This window comes from Gopherus evgoodei, chromosome 1, assembly GCF_007399415.2.
Source record: "Gopherus evgoodei ecotype Sinaloan lineage chromosome 1, rGopEvg1_v1.p, whole genome shotgun sequence".
Lineage (NCBI taxonomy): Eukaryota > Metazoa > Chordata > Testudines > Testudinidae > Gopherus > Gopherus evgoodei.
Genome location: NC_044322.1, coordinates 3,671,028 through 3,686,416, shown reverse-complemented (window position 1 = coordinate 3,686,416; position 15,389 = coordinate 3,671,028). Strand labels below are relative to the sequence as shown.

The 15,389-nt window shown below is 47.3% G+C and overlaps 1 protein-coding gene across 7 annotated transcripts in view; it reads right to left on the bottom strand.

The window, feature by feature from the left end:
• The window catches only part of ARAP1 (ArfGAP with RhoGAP domain, ankyrin repeat and PH domain 1), a 195,015-nt gene that overhangs the window by 154,918 nt on the left and 24,708 nt on the right, over positions 1–15,389 (bottom strand). For 4 of the 7 annotated variants that reach the window (XM_030556467.1, XM_030556513.1, XM_030556503.1 and 1 more), the window contains exon 1: positions 1,018–1,186. The exons of the other annotated variants lie outside the window; for them this stretch is intronic. The gene's annotated coding sequence lies outside the window, so the exon portion shown is untranslated. Of the gene's footprint in view, positions 1–1,017; positions 1,187–15,389 lie in introns of those variants that run through there. 7 annotated transcript variants of the gene reach the window in all.

Here is a 15,389-nt window from a genome sequence, read left to right as displayed (position 1 = left end):
CATGCTCTGAGGTGTAAAGCAACTGCTCACTGACAGGTGTTGGGAGGGAACTGGCCACCATACTGGACCAGTGTAATTAGTGTCTTTAGTGTAATCCAGTGTAACAATGCCAAGGCTCTGAGGAATTACCTTTTTTCTCTTGGACACCAAAGATTTACCCTGTTGGTAAATATTTACAGTTCAATGGCAGTTTTTAACTCTTGGTATTGCTTATAAGAACAGGCTTTTGAGAAAAACATAGATCTGAATCATGTTTAAAAATTCCCTCCTAGTCATTCAAGCCATGATACACTTTCTCACTAGGTACTGCTGCTTCCCCAGCCCTTGAGACATCAGACACACCCATCACCAGACCAAAGGGCTCATCCTTGCTCTACTGTCATGTCTTGTGTCCTTTTCTCTGCAGTGAGTCACAGACGGCCCTGCCCCTCCTGCAGCCACAGCGCCCACCACAGGCTGTTTTCACCACAGGCTGTTTTCCCCACAGGGTCTCTGGATGGCGTGAGACTTCCTCATTCAGACAGTGGTAGCATGTTGCACCACAGCAGCAATATGTATTGACATCAGATCTCCGCGGCGGTCAGGGTGGAGTGACAAAGCCAGCTGTGATATCAGGGGGGAAATGTTTCTCTTTTCCCCTTTTCGTGCTTTAGCCTCCCTATGCAAAGCAGAAGCCTCTTGAGTCGAGCTGTGTCAGCCAGAGAACATCTTTGCAAGCCAGCTGCTCTGCAACTGGTAGGATTGCTGCAAGCCCAGGGCAGCTTTTCCAGGCTCCTTTCGCCAACAGATCCCAGGAGCTAGCTGGCACTGGAGGTGCATGCTGGGAGACTGCAGCAGGCCTGAGCACCACCCTGATGGCCCTCACCTAGTACCTCTCCCGGGGGACCCACTTGCCAGAGCTCAAAGGCAGGCAGTTTCCTGGGGGAAGGGCTGCGTTTCTGAGAGTGCAAAGCTAAGGAACAAACAGCAGCTGGAGCTTCCACAAGGAGCAGTGCCGAGTACGGGGGGAATACAAACCTCGCAGCGCAGGCATTCACTTCCGTCTGCCCCAGCCAAGTTCAGACCCGTGTCCCCTCTCCTTTGCAAGTATGTTCCTCTCCCAACTTGGGCAGCGGCTGAGCTCTCTACCCAGGAGAGGGCAACCCCCCTCCCACACTCCTCTGTGGGTTTCCTGCCCTGTTCCTCTCCCCTACCGAACTGAAGCTTGGCTCAGATCCCCGCTGCGGTTCACAGCAAAGTGAAAGTTCTCGGAGGCTCTGCTCGGTGTGGGCATGCATCTGTCTCTCCTCTGCATAGGCTGGAATTTGCAGATACCCACCCACAGAACCACAGCACACAGGGCAAGGGAAGGGGAGGCACCACCAGACCCTGCCTCTATGGGTGAAAGGTGATCCACTGATTTTGGAGGCAGAATCTCTGATCCTGTGAACCCTGGATGGAACAATGCATGGGGGGAGCCTCACTGTTTCCAGTCCCTTACAGCAGCGGCTTTCAACCTTTCCAGACAACTGTACCCCTTTCAGGAGTCTGATCTGTCTTGCATACCCCTCAGGTTTCACCTCACTTAAAATCTACTTGCTTACAAAATCAGACCTCAAAATACAAAAGTGTCACATCTCACTATTCCTGAACAATTGCTGACGTTCTCATTTTTACCATATAATTATAAAATAAATCAATTGGAATGTAAATATTGTACTTCCATGTCCGTGTACAGTCCACAGAGCCACATCAACAAGTCATTGTCTGTAGGAAATCTGCATTTGTACTGACTTTGCTAGTGCTTTTTATGTAGTCTGTTGTAAAACTAGGCAAATATCTAGATGAGATGATGTACCCCCAGGAAAACCCCTGCATACCCCCCGGGGTACCCATATTCCTGGTTGAAAACCACTGCCTTAGAGGGAGGAGTACCTGTGGCACCCTAGGGTATCATCTAGACGCAATATATCGATCCCCGAACGTGCTCCCCATCGACTCCGGAACTCCATCGGAACGAGCGGTGGTAGCAGAGTCGACGGTGGAACCACGGACATCAATCTCATGCCGTGAGGACAGGAGGTAAATCGATCTAAGACACTTTGACTTCAGCTACGCTATTCTCGTAGCTTAAGTTGCGTATCTTACATCGACCCCCCCCCCCCAGTGTAGACCAGGCCTTAGAGAATAACACATTTATTTGGGCATAAGCTTTTGTGCGCTAAAACGCTAAAACGCACAGAAGCTTATGCCCAAATAAATGTGTTATTCCCTAACGTGCCACAAGGACTCCTCGTTCTTTTTGCTGATACAGACAAACATGGCTACCCCTGAAACCTGCCGTAGAGGAGTAATTCCAGGGTGGGGACATTCTGGCCCTCAGGATAAAAGAGCAAATAGCAAGGCTGAGCCATCACAATTTCAGGCACTAGCCATCAGCTAAACAAGTCCTTATTTCCCTTACCTGGATCTGTTACAGCCAGTGAACCCATCCCCACAGCCAGGGTCCACGGACAGCACCACTTTGTCCAATATCTGACAAGCAAAATACGTTAAAATCGCAACCTACTGCCTCAGGGGCCGGTGGGGAAGCAAATTCCAGAGAGCAAAGCCATTACAGGGATTGACACTATGCAGTCAGTGTCCTGATTCACAGAGGCAAAATCCTCCTGCCAGTCTGCAGCAATTTGGGAATGTGTCTGTCCAATTCATAATCTCACACAGCATTCATAAACTCTGCATGCAGGCCAGGCTGCAAGCCCCATTCTGAATGCGCAGCCATTTGCTCTTGTTCTCTGCGGCCTGTCTGCCTTCATGCTGGGTTGAAGTTACATGTTCTTTCATTGAAATGTAATCACTCTAGCCCAGTGGTTCCCAAACTGGGGTTCGTGAACCCTTGGGGGTTCGCAAAATGTATCAGGGGATTCTCAGAAAAAAATTCTGTAATGGCGGACGGGGCCATCCCTAGGGACCCTGGGTTCCGGGGTCTGGGAGCACGAGCCCCATGACCATGACTTCCTGGCAGAACAAGTTTAAGCTTTGTTGTAGTCATGCGTTGTTTTCCTGGACTGCTCAAGCCTCCAAATGCTTGTGAGAGAAACTCTTTATTTGAGTTGGCTTCTTAAATGCCTTTGTGCTGTTTCACGTCTGGTACTCCTTGATGAAACATGTAGGAGGCTTAATCAAAGTGATATGAGCTACAAAAATGAAATCTTGGAAGAGTGTTGCTGTTTTCATAATGCAATAAAATTAATAATGTAATGATAAATAATGTAATAATAAATCGTGTGTAATAAGCGTGTCATAAAATAACCAAATTATTTCCAAGATCACTGCTTCTATACTTTACGCTCAGGTAAAGGAGAAAATCCCTGGAAATATTCATTTTTAGGAGGGGGTTTGCGAGATTTGATATTTTCGTGAAACGGGTTAGCGGGTTGTTAAAGTTTGGGAACCACTGCTCATAGACTCTAGGACTGAAAGGGACCTCGAGAGGTCATCGAGTCCAGTCCCCTGCCCTCATGGCAGGACCAAATACTGTCTAGACCATCCCTAATAGACATTTATCTAACCTACTCTTAAATATCTCCAGAGATGGAGATTCCACAACTTCCCTAGGCAATCTATTCCAGTGTTTAACTACCCTGACAGTTAGGAACTTTTTCCTAATGTCCAACCTAAATCTCCCTTGCTGCAGTTTAAGCCCATTGCTTCTTGTTCTATCATTGGAGGCTAAGGTGAACAAGTTTTCTCCCTCCTCCTAATGACACCCTTTTATATACCTGAAAACTGCTATCATGTCCCCTCTCAGTCTTCTCTTTTCCAAACTAAACAAACCCAATTCCTTCAGCCTTCCTTCATAGGTCATGTTCTCAAGACCTTTCATCATTCTTGTTGCTCTTCTCTGGACCCTCTCCAATTTCTCCACATCTTTCTTGAAATGCGGTGCCCAGAACTGGACACAATACTCCAGTTGAGGCCTAACCAGCGCAGAGTAAAGCGGAAGAATGACTTCTCGTGTCTTGTTTACAACACACCTGTTAATGCATCCCAGAATCATGTTTGCTTTTTTTGCAACAGTATCACACTGTTGACTCATAGTAAGCTTGTGGTCTGCTATGACCCCTAGATCTCTTTCTGCCATACTCCTTCCTAGACAGTCTCTTCCCATTCTGTATGTGTGAAACTGATTGTTCCTTCCTAAGTGGAGCACTTTGCATTTGTCTTTATTGAACTTCATCCGGTTTACCTCAGACCATTTCTCCAATTTGTCCAGATCATTTTGAATTTTGACCCTGTCCTCCAAAGCAGTTGCAATCCCTCCCAGTTTGGTATCGTCTGCAAACTTAATAAGCGTACTCTCTATGCCAACATCTAAATCGTTGATGAAGATATTGAACAGAGCCGGTCCCAAAACAGACTCCTGCGGAACCCCACTTGTTATACCTTTCCAGCAGGATTGGGAGCCATTAATAACTACTCTCCGAGTACGGTTATCCAGCCAGTTATGCACCCACCTTATAGTAGCCCCATCTAAATTGTATTTGCCTAGTTTATCGATAAGGATATCATGCGAGACCGTATCAAATGCCTTACTAAAGTCTAGGTATATCACATCCACTGCTTCTCCCTTATCACAAGGCTCGTTATCCTATCAAAGAATGCTATCAGATTAGTTTGACACGATTTGTTCTTTACAAATCCATGCTGGCTATTCCCTATCACCTTACCACCTTCCAAGTGTTTGCAGATGATTTCTTTAATTACCTGCTCCATTATCTTCCCTGGCACAGAAGTTAAACTAACTGGTCTGTAGTTTCCTGGGTTGTTTTTATTCCCCTTTTTATAGATGGGCACTATATTTGCCCCCTTCCAGTCTTCTGGAATCTCCCACGTCTCCCATGATTTCCCAAAGATAATAGCTAGAGGCTCAGAAACCTCCTCTATTAACTCCTTGAGTATTCTAGGATGCATTTCATCAGGCCCTGGTGACTTGCAGGCATCTAACTTTTCTAAGTGATTTTTTACTTGCTCTTTTTTTATCTTATCTTCTAAACCTACCCTCTTCCCATAAGCATTCACTATACTAGACATTCCTTCAGACTTCTCAGTGAAGACCGAAACAAAGAAGTCATTAAGCATCTCTGCCATTTCCAAGTCTCCCGTTACTGTTACCCCCTCCTCATTGAGCAGTGGGCCTACCCTGTCCTTGGTCTTCCTCTTGCTTCTAATGTATTGATAAAATGTCTTCTTGTTTCCCTTTATTCCCATAGCTAGTTTGAGCTCATTTTGTGCCTTTGCTTTTCTAATCTTGCCTCTGCATTCCTGTGTTATTTGCCTATATTCGTCCTTTGTGATCTGACCTAGTTTCCATTTTTTATATGACGCCTTTTTATTTTGTAGGTCACGCAAGATCTCGTGGTTAAGCCAAGGTGGTCTTTTGCCACATTTTCTATCTTTCCTAACCATCGGAATAACTTGCTTTTGGGCCCTTAATAGCGGCTCTTTGAAAAACTGCCAACTCTCCTCAGTTGTTTTTCCCCTCAGTCTTGATTCCCATGGGACCTTACCTATCAGCTCTCTGAGCTTACCAAAACCCGCCTTCCTGAAATCCATTGTCTCTATTTTGCTGTACTCCCTTCTACCCTTCCTTAGAATTGCAAACTCTATGATTTCATGATCACTTTCACCCAAGCTTCCTTCTACTTTCAAATTCTCAACAAGTTCCTCCCTATTTGTTAAAATCAAGTCTAGAACAGCTTCCCCCCTAGTAGCTTTTTCAACTTTCTGAAATAAAAAGTTGTCTGCAATGCAGTCCAGGAACTTATTGGATAGTCTGTGCCCCGCGGTGTTATTTTCCCAACATATATCTGGATAGTTGAAGTCCCCCATCACCACCAAATCTTGGGCTTTGGATGATTTTGTTAGTTGTTTGAAAAAAGCCTCATCCACCTCTTCCATCTGATTAGGTGGCCTGTAGTAGACTCCCAGCACGACATCACCTGTGTTTTTTACCCCTTTTAGCCTAACCCAGAGACTCTCCACCCTTCCGTCTCCTATGTCCATCTCCACCTCAGTCCAAGTGTGTACATTTTTAATATATAAGGCAACACCTCCTCCCTTTTTCCCCTGTCTATCCTTCCTGAGCAAACTATACCCATCCACACCAACATTCCAGTCGTGTGTATTATCCCACCAAGTTTCAGTAATGCCAACAATGTCATAGTTGTATTTATTTATTAGCACTTCCAGTTCTTCCTGCTTATTACCCATACTTCTTGCATTTTTATATAGGCATCTAAGATACTGGTTTGATCTTGCCTCCCAGCTTTGCCCTGACCCTCCTTTCTCTCTGCCATTATAGCCCATGCTCCCTCCTGTTTCCAACCCATCTCCCAGGTCTTGTTCCCCACTTATCTGTGGGGTTTGCTCACCTGTCCCTGTCGAACCTAATTTAAAGCTCTAGCCAATAGACCAGGTTCTACCCAGGGGAACTGGCTGCTCAGGGGAGAAGTGGCAGGAGTTTGTGCGCATGTGGGGAAGATGGCAAGGGTGTCACCTGACATGGGGCTGAAAGGTTTTTAACACTCTGAAAAGAGGATAGCAGATTGAAGATCTGCACTACATGAGTGCACCTGGGGGCCCCAGGATTGGGGCAGTGGCTGGACTCTGTTCAGCCCAGGGGCTTACAATACCTGGGGGATCCAGTGAAACAGGCTTGGATTCCCCTGACAGCAGGCCTAGTGAAAAGCCACAAGGGGGACTTGCTAGGATCTGTGACACAGACATGTCCACCTGCAGTAACTATCATTTTCAGATTGAATTAGCACCCAGTGTGTGCTAGGCATGTCCCTGAGGGAGACACAAACTCTGTCCCAGAGAGCTCCCTACTGAAGGGAGGGGAGAAGGCATGTTACATACGAGCAGCATGGCTCAGCGGAGGACAGGCTCACAGTTATTAGTGACCTAGTGGTTAGTGGATGGCTTTTTAAAATATTAAACACATGACTTACTTTACCCATACACAGCCCTTACAGCTTGGGATAGACACAACACGCAAATATATCACTGACAGCTCCCGTCCCCAACACGCAAATACATCCCTGATAGCTCTCCTCCCCGACACGCAAATACATTCCCGATGGCTCCCGTCCCCAACACACAAATACATCCCCGAGAGCTCCAGTCCCCGACACGCAAATACATCCCCGAGAGCTCCCGTCCCCAACACACAAATACATCCCCGAGAGCTCCTGTCCCTGACACACAAATACATCCCCGACGGCTCCCATCCCCGACACGCAAATACATCCCCGACGGTTCCCGTCCCCGACACGCAAATACATCCCTGATAGCTCTCCTCCCCGACACGCAAATACATCCCTGATAGCTCTCCTCTCCAACACACAAATACATCCCCGAGAGCTCCAGCCCCCGACACGCAAATACATCCCCAACGGCTCCCATCCCCGACAAGCAAATACATCCCCGACAGCCCCAATCCCTGACAAGCAAATACATCCCCGACACGCAAATACATCCCCGATGGCTCCCATTCCGTTCCAAAGGATTCCCCCTGGCTTTACAAACAAACTGTCATGCAAACCACAAAGAAGGATCACATCACCCACCACTGAAATACAGCCACCTCTGGGGTGGAAGACGGCATCTGCTTAACAATACCTCTACACAACTGTTCAATTAAGGCAGTGAGCAAGATGAATCTGGCCACTGAATCTGCCAGGGTCACTTATCCTCAACACCAAATTCAAGCACTGTCTCTGTGCCGACGACTCAGATCTACCTCCCAACTCCAGAGCCATCTGCTTCTGTCCAAACTACAATCTCGACCCATTTCTCTAATATCTCCTTGTGGAGGCTAGCCACCAGCTCGCACTCAACCTGGCTAAAACAGAGCTCTGAATCTTCCTTTCTTCCCAAGCCCTCTCTGCCACCTCCTTTGTCTAGAACCGCGGACATCACCCCATCCTTATCACTCAGACCCATAACCTGGGCGTCATCTGCAACTTACACCCTGGTCCTCACCTCCTGGCTAAGTCTAAATCTTGCAGATTCTTTCTAAGATTCGGCCTTTCCTATCCATCCGTGCAGCTAAACCGCTCATCCCAGCTCTCATCATCATGCATCTTGATCACTTCAGCATCCTTCTCTCTAGCTTTGACAAATGCATGCTTGCCCAGCTCCTAGCCAGTCAGAAGGCTGCTGCAAAGTTCATTTTCCTAGCCTGTCACTTTGCATCCCTCCACAGGCTGCCCCGTCTCTATTGTATCAAACGTAATTCGCTTGTCTTCTCTGTCAATGTCCTTTTACAGTTTATTCCCACCCTGCTTCTCTCATTCAGCATGGAAAGATCCACTCCAGATGTCAGCCTCCACTGCCCACGGGTTTTCAAATACACACCTTACCACCCTCACTCTTGCTGTCCCCTCATGTGTGGCAGGGACTCCCCAACTAACTCATTACATTCCTTCAGATCTCTCCTTACAACTCTCCTTTTCCTGGACATTGACAGAAAATGTGACAAGAGTTAAGTTGCTGGTCTGCAGAGACCACAGCCGACCGTGGTGACCAATACTGGCTATTGTTCCCTTGTATTCATCATATCTCTGTATCCATCTGTGTATTATACCCTGATTGTAAGTGCTTTAGGACTGTCTTTTTACTCTGGGTTTGCACAGCACCTAGTGCCATGGGGTCTTGGTCAGGGCAGCGGCTCCCAGGCGTTACAGTAATATAAACAGATAATAATAATTGGAATAAGGCAGTGAGACGGACAGAACTGGAACTTGGCCAGGACACAGGGGGTTAACGTGCCACCTGCTTGCAAAAGTAGATCTTTCGTGGCCACATGTGCTCCGGGCTTTTATTTCAAAGGGTCCGAGTTTGCATGCTTCAGATCCTTAGCCAGGGGGTAATCTATAGGCGGCCCGCGATCCAAATCTGGACTGCAAGAGCCTTTTCAGCAGCCCACAGTGCTCATGGGGGCTCAGGGCTTCAGCCCTGCAGGTGGTTGCTTCAGTCCCAAAGCGCTTCCTGCTTTCTGCCCCACTGGAGATGTGCTGGGACTCCAAGCCTCAGCCCCACCAGGACTCAGGGCTTCAGCCCAGCCTGAGGGACAGTGATTCAGGGCAGCCCCACTGGAAGCGCATTGGACTCCTGGCTTCATCCTGCCTGAGGCCCGCTAGGACACCAGGTCTGAGCCGCGCTGTGACTGAGGAGGCTCTCAAGAATTAGCGCTTCAGCGTGGCAGGAGAGCCGGGGGGGGTCTCAAACATTTATCGAGCTCCAATCTGGTGCACCTGAATGTAATCCGTGACAGTAGGAGCCCGGCTGCCTGGGGCTGACAGCCAAGTAGCCCCTGGAATACTACCCATCACCCCAATCAAAATCTAAAATGGCACCCCTGGGTCACAGACCCTGCAATTAAAATGTCCACAATCCCACCCCAACGGCCGAGGCTGCATATTTCCTGTCTGTCTTGGAGAAACCTCTTCTGACTGGCTGTTTTCTCCCTTGCTGCCAATCTGGGCGGCCGCAGGAAGCAGGCAGGTGCTCTCTGCCCAGAGTCATCCCTTGGGTAGGGCAAATCGGGGCGACCACCCCAGGCCCCACGCTTTGGGAGGCCCCACGCTTTGCTAAAATCGGGACTGTCCCGATATTTAGCCCTTTGTCCCGTGTCCCGGCCCATGTACGATTGGGATGCCATTTCTCCCGATATTCCGGTGAGGAGGTGGGTGAACAGGTGGGGTGAGGAGGCGAGCAGGGAGGCGAGCGGCAGGCAGGTGGGCAGGCGAGCGGACGGGCGGGGTGAGGAGGCGAGCGGCAGGCAGGAGTGGGGTGAAGAGGCAGGTGGGCGGGCGAGCAGACAAGGGTGGGGGTGACGAGGCGAGCGGCAGGCAGGCGCACCGTGCGGACAGCAAGGAGACTAGTGGGGAAGCTGATTTGTCCCCAGCCCCGGACCTTCCTAGGTACGGCCCCATCTCTGCCCCTCAGCAGGCCCCATTATCGCAGGAGAGAGGAAAGAGTTTAGTGGCTTGTGGCAGCCCTGCTCTTCCTTTCCCTCTATGCTTGGGACAAGAAGAGGGCTCTTGTGCCTCTCCCTCTTCTCCTCTTCCTCCCTGCACCCCTTCAGCCTCGCTGGCAGCCGCTGGCTAAGCAGAGGGCACATACTAAGAAAGCTGTGGGAAATTGAAGTTCACGTGGAAGAAAATCCACATAATATTCCAGGGGAAAAGGCAGAGGAGCTACATGCATTTTTGAGGGATGCCACAAGCATGAGCATCCTTGTTGATTTAACAGGCCACTTAAATGATTTCAACTTAAAGTTGCAGGGGCAAAATCGCACTGTAGTGGATCTCCACAGCAGTGTCACTGCATTTGAAAACAAACTGAGACTCTTCAAAAGTGATTTGGAAACTAGGGGGGATGCTGCATTTCCCAACGCTGCTAAGCTGTCAGGACACTGCAAATGTGAGTCAGATGGCATCATCTCTCCTTCAAAATTTCCAGCACAGGTTCCAAGATGTTGCAAGTGTAAAGACATCTTCATGTTTGCAAGGAATCCAGTCGTGGTACAAGAATGGCCCTTCGTGATCAAGCAAAAGCATCCTTTCCAGATGTTGAATAAGCAAAACGACAGCTGGAGCTTATTGATTTACAAGCGGATGAAGTGCTTAAGGTGCAGCACATTGAATCATAGAATCATAGAAATGGAAAGGACCTCGAGAGGTTATCTAGTCCAGTCCCCTGCACTCATGGCAGGACCAAGTATTATCTAGACCAGGGGTAGGCAACCTATGGAACACGTGCCAAAGGCGGCACACGAGCTGATTTTCAGTGACACTCACACTGCCCAGGTCCTGGACACCGGTCTGGAGGGCTCTGCATCTTAAACATTTTAAAAACTTATTTACTTTACATACAACAATAGTTTAGTTACATATTACAGACTATAGAAAGGGACCTTCTAAAAACGTTAAAATGTATGACTGGCATGCGAAACCTTAAATCAGAGTGAATAAATGAAGACTCAGCACAGCACTTCTGAAAGGTTGCTGACCCCTGATCTAGACCATCCCTGACAGGTGTTTGTCTAACCTTAAAAATCCCCAATATCATATTCCACAACCTCCCTAGGCAATTTATTTCAGTGATTAACCACCCTGACAGTAAGGAAGTTTTTCCTAATCATAGACTTTAAGGTCAGAAGGGACCATTATGATCATCTAGTCTGACCTCCTGCACAATGCAGGCCACAGAATCTCACCCACCCACTCCTGTATCAAACCTGTGTTTTAGCCATTGATGTCCTCAAATCATAGTTTAAAGCAGTGGTCCCCAACCTTTTTCATCTGGCAAGCACCAGATGAAGGATCATGGCGGCAGTCGAGCATCTGCCAAAATGCTGCCAAAATTTTGCGGCATTTTGGCAGCAACGCCTCTGAATGATGCTGCTTGTCGGCAGCAAGCAGCGTCATCAAGAGGCATTGCCGCCGAAATGTCGCCGAATTTTGGCGGCATTTCGGCAGATGCTCGACCGCCAGCCAGTATACGGGAGCATTTAGATGCCAGCACCGCGTTGGGGACCCCTGGTTTAAAGACTTCAAGGTGCAGAGAACCTTCCAGCAAGTGACCCATGCCCCACGCTGCAGAGGAAGGCAAAAAAAACTCAGGGCTCCTGCCAATCTGCACTGGAGGAAAATTCCTTCCCAATCCCAAAGCAATCAGCTAAACCCTGAGCATGTGGGCAAGACTCACCAGCCAGACACCCAGGAAAGAATTCTCTGTAGTAATTCAGATCCCACCCCATCACAAGTCATTGGGCATATTTACCACTAGTAGTCAAAGACGAATTAATTGCCAAAATTAGCTATCCCATTATACCATCCCTTCCATAAACTTATCAAGTTTAGTCCAACCTAAACCTCCCTTGCTGCAATTTAAGCCCATTGCTTCTTGTCCTATCCTCAGTGGTTAAGTAGAACAATTTTTCTCTCATCCTTGTAACAACCTTTTATGTACTTGAAAACTGTTATAATGTCCCATCTCAGTCTTCTCTTTTCCAGACTAAAAAAACCCAATTTCTTCAATCTTCCCTCACAGATCATGTTTTCTAGACCTTTAATCATTTTTGATGCTCTTCTCTGGACTTTCTCCAATTTGTCAACATCTTTCCTGAAATGTGGTGCCCAGAACTGGACACAATACTCCAGTTGAGGCCTAATCAGTGCGGAGTAGAGCGGAAGAATTACTTCTCATATCTTGCTTACAACACTCCTGCTAATACATCCCAGAATGACAACTGCTTTTTTTGCAACAGTTACACTGTTGACTCATACTTAGCTTGTGGCCCACTATGACCCCCAGATCCCTTTCTGCGGTTCTCCTTCCTAGGCAGTCATTTCCCATGTTGTATGTGTGCAACTGATTGTTCCTTCCTAAGTGGAGTACTTTGCATTTGTCCTTATTGAATTTCATCCTAGTTACTTCAGACCATTTCTCCAGTTTGTCCAGATCATTTTGAATTTTAATCCTATCCTTCAAAGCACTTGCAACCCCTCCCAGCTTAGTATCATCCACAAACTTTATAAGTGTATTCTGTATGCTATTATCTAAATCACTGATGAAGATATTGAACAGAACCGGACTCAAAACTGATCTCTGCAGGACCCCGCTCGTTATGCCCTTCCAGCATGACTGTAAACCACTAATAACTACTCTCTGGGAACAGTTTTCCAACCAGTTATGCACCCGCCTTATAGTAGCTCCATCTAGGTTATATTTTGTTACCTAGCAGCTCTGTGTTCTTGGGGAACCAGGGTGCAGTAACCAGCCTGTCTGACTCATGAAAGACTTCCCCCCCATCCCCCAAATCTGCATCAGAAGAAAGACTTACAAAAAGCAATGAAAAGGCAGTGGGAGACACACCTAAACCCCTGAGATAAGGAGGACAGGATTAAGGGAACTCCCTAGCCTCATTTGCATCAAAGATGGGACTGGGAGGCCTCTCCATTAGCATCCAGAATGGAGAACAGAGATTCCAAGGCAAGAACCACACGGAACTCTGGGACCAGAAAAGCAGGGAAGCAGTGCATGATGGGGGATCTCTGCTCCAGCTGTTAATGAGCCCACTCCTGCACACACCCAGCTCAGCAGTTACCAGACCAGTTCTAGTAATAAATCCTTTAATGGTATCCAAAATCAGGAAGCTGCCTAACTGCATTGTGAACTCCCTCCAAGGAACACCGCCCAAAGCCAGGAATGATCAGCTCTCATGCTCTAGCCTGAACAAAACTTTGCTATCTCTCTTGTTTAATCATAAACAAATCTACTGCTCTCCCTTGAACGATTGTTGTTTCTCTACAAAAACCCCTACCCATGCTCAGGAAAGTGTTCTGATGCCTGGATCCAAAATCTACATCAGTTCCACTGGGACTTCATCTTCTGACTGATCATGCTGGGGGCTCTGCCTGTCTCCAGCACTCCAGACCCTCAGCTACCACCAACACCGGGGATCCCCAATTGATTCGGGCTTCACGGAATGGTGAGAACCCAGCTCTCTCTCTAGGTACAGCCTTCTGACCCTGACTTGTGAGATCAGTTGCAGTTTTCTAAACCTGACTTTTATAATCAAATATAAGTTAGATTTAATATCATAACTGTTTTGTTTGCCTGGCTCCCCTGTGGTTATTACCTGGCAATAAATAACTTTCATGGTTAAGCTGGTTGCTTCTTTCTCTCTCACTATCTCTCTCTCTCACTTCCCCTCCCTCCCCCTCTCCGACGGCCCCTCCGTGGGTGTTTTTTGGTTTCCTCATTCGCTCTGCAGCAACGTTCCTCGTACTGAGGCTAAAAGATCCCTGCAGAGCCCAAAAATCCTGTGGGGTTTGCTCATCAAGTGGGTCACTACCAGACAAGTGTAATGTCAAAGTGGGGATAGGGACGTGCTGAACCTTGGGCATATGAAAGTGACAGCTTGGAGGTGCTGTTCGACCCAGCCTGCTGAGTCCAGGGACGTATAAGGAGTCAGCTTAGGAGTACTGATTAACCCGGTCCTCTCAGACGCGCTCTGTTAATATGTGTGTGTGTGCGCCGCGTGCATTCGTCCGATTCTGGGGCTGGAAGAACCCAGCCCTGGGAACCGAGATCCTGTGGGGTAGCTCCCTTGGGAGGGACTTGCGGCAGGGGGAAGTAGAGTTCCCTATGAGAACATAAGTGACACAAGCTGTACAGTGACAGAAGTACAGATCCCCCCCTCCAGAGGAGTAACCCTAATAAATAAGCGTACCCCAAAGCAATGGGCAAAGCTGGTAACAATTTCCCTAATCTGTTTATGAGAAGATCATGCAAGACAGTATCAAAAGCTTTACTAAAGTCAAGATATACCACATCTACCACTTCCCCCTATCCACAAGGCTTGTTATCCTGTCAAAGAAAGCTGTCAGGTTGGTTTGACATGATTTGTTCTTGACCAATCCATGTTGACTGTTACTTATCAACATCTTATCTTCTAGGTGTTTGCAAATTGAAACTACATCTGAAACTTTCTGGACAACCCTTAGGCTGGACTCCAGGAAGATGGAATTTAACATTTTGACTATGTCCGGCTTTTCATACATGTGTGAGTCAGCATTCTCAACCGTGAACAACATTAAATCACATAATCACTCTGTTCTGATAATCATCTCTGCAATTGCTTCCGTCTTGCCTTGACTGAACTCACTCCAAACTTCAAGGCCCTTGTCCAGTAGAGGTCATGTCACTTTCCCCACTGATAGCAAGCACTATGGTTATACATTATTCATGCATATTTTATTTTAAATGTATAGAATCACAGATTAGGGTTGGAAGAGAATGTAGAGAATCATAGAAGATTAGTCCAATCATCTGCTCAACGCAGGACCAACTCCAACTAAATCATCCCAGCCAGGGTTTGTCAACTCAGGCCTTAAAAACCTCTAAGGAAGGAGATTCCACCACCTCCCTAGGTAACCCATTCCAGTGCTTCACCACCCTCCTAGTGAAATAGTGTTTCCGAATATCCAACCTAAACCTCCCCACTGCAGCTTGAGACCATTGCTCCTTGTTCTGTCATCTGCCACCACTGAGAACAGCCGAGTTCCATCCTCTTTGGAACCCCCTTCAGGTAGTTGAAGTAGTAGTAATGTGTATTGCTGTATAAAATTACTTTTTCAGTAGTGATACTACGGTTTTAATAGGTATTTCACAGTAATTATTCATGATTCTTTTGCTTAATACATGTGTCGGTGGGTGTGTATTTGTTATTGGAAAGATCTGAATCATAACAGATAAAGAGTTCGTGTGTACTAAGTGCTATTTTCTGTCAAACTCCGACACTTACGTTAAATAAACCACAAAAGGCTGAAAAA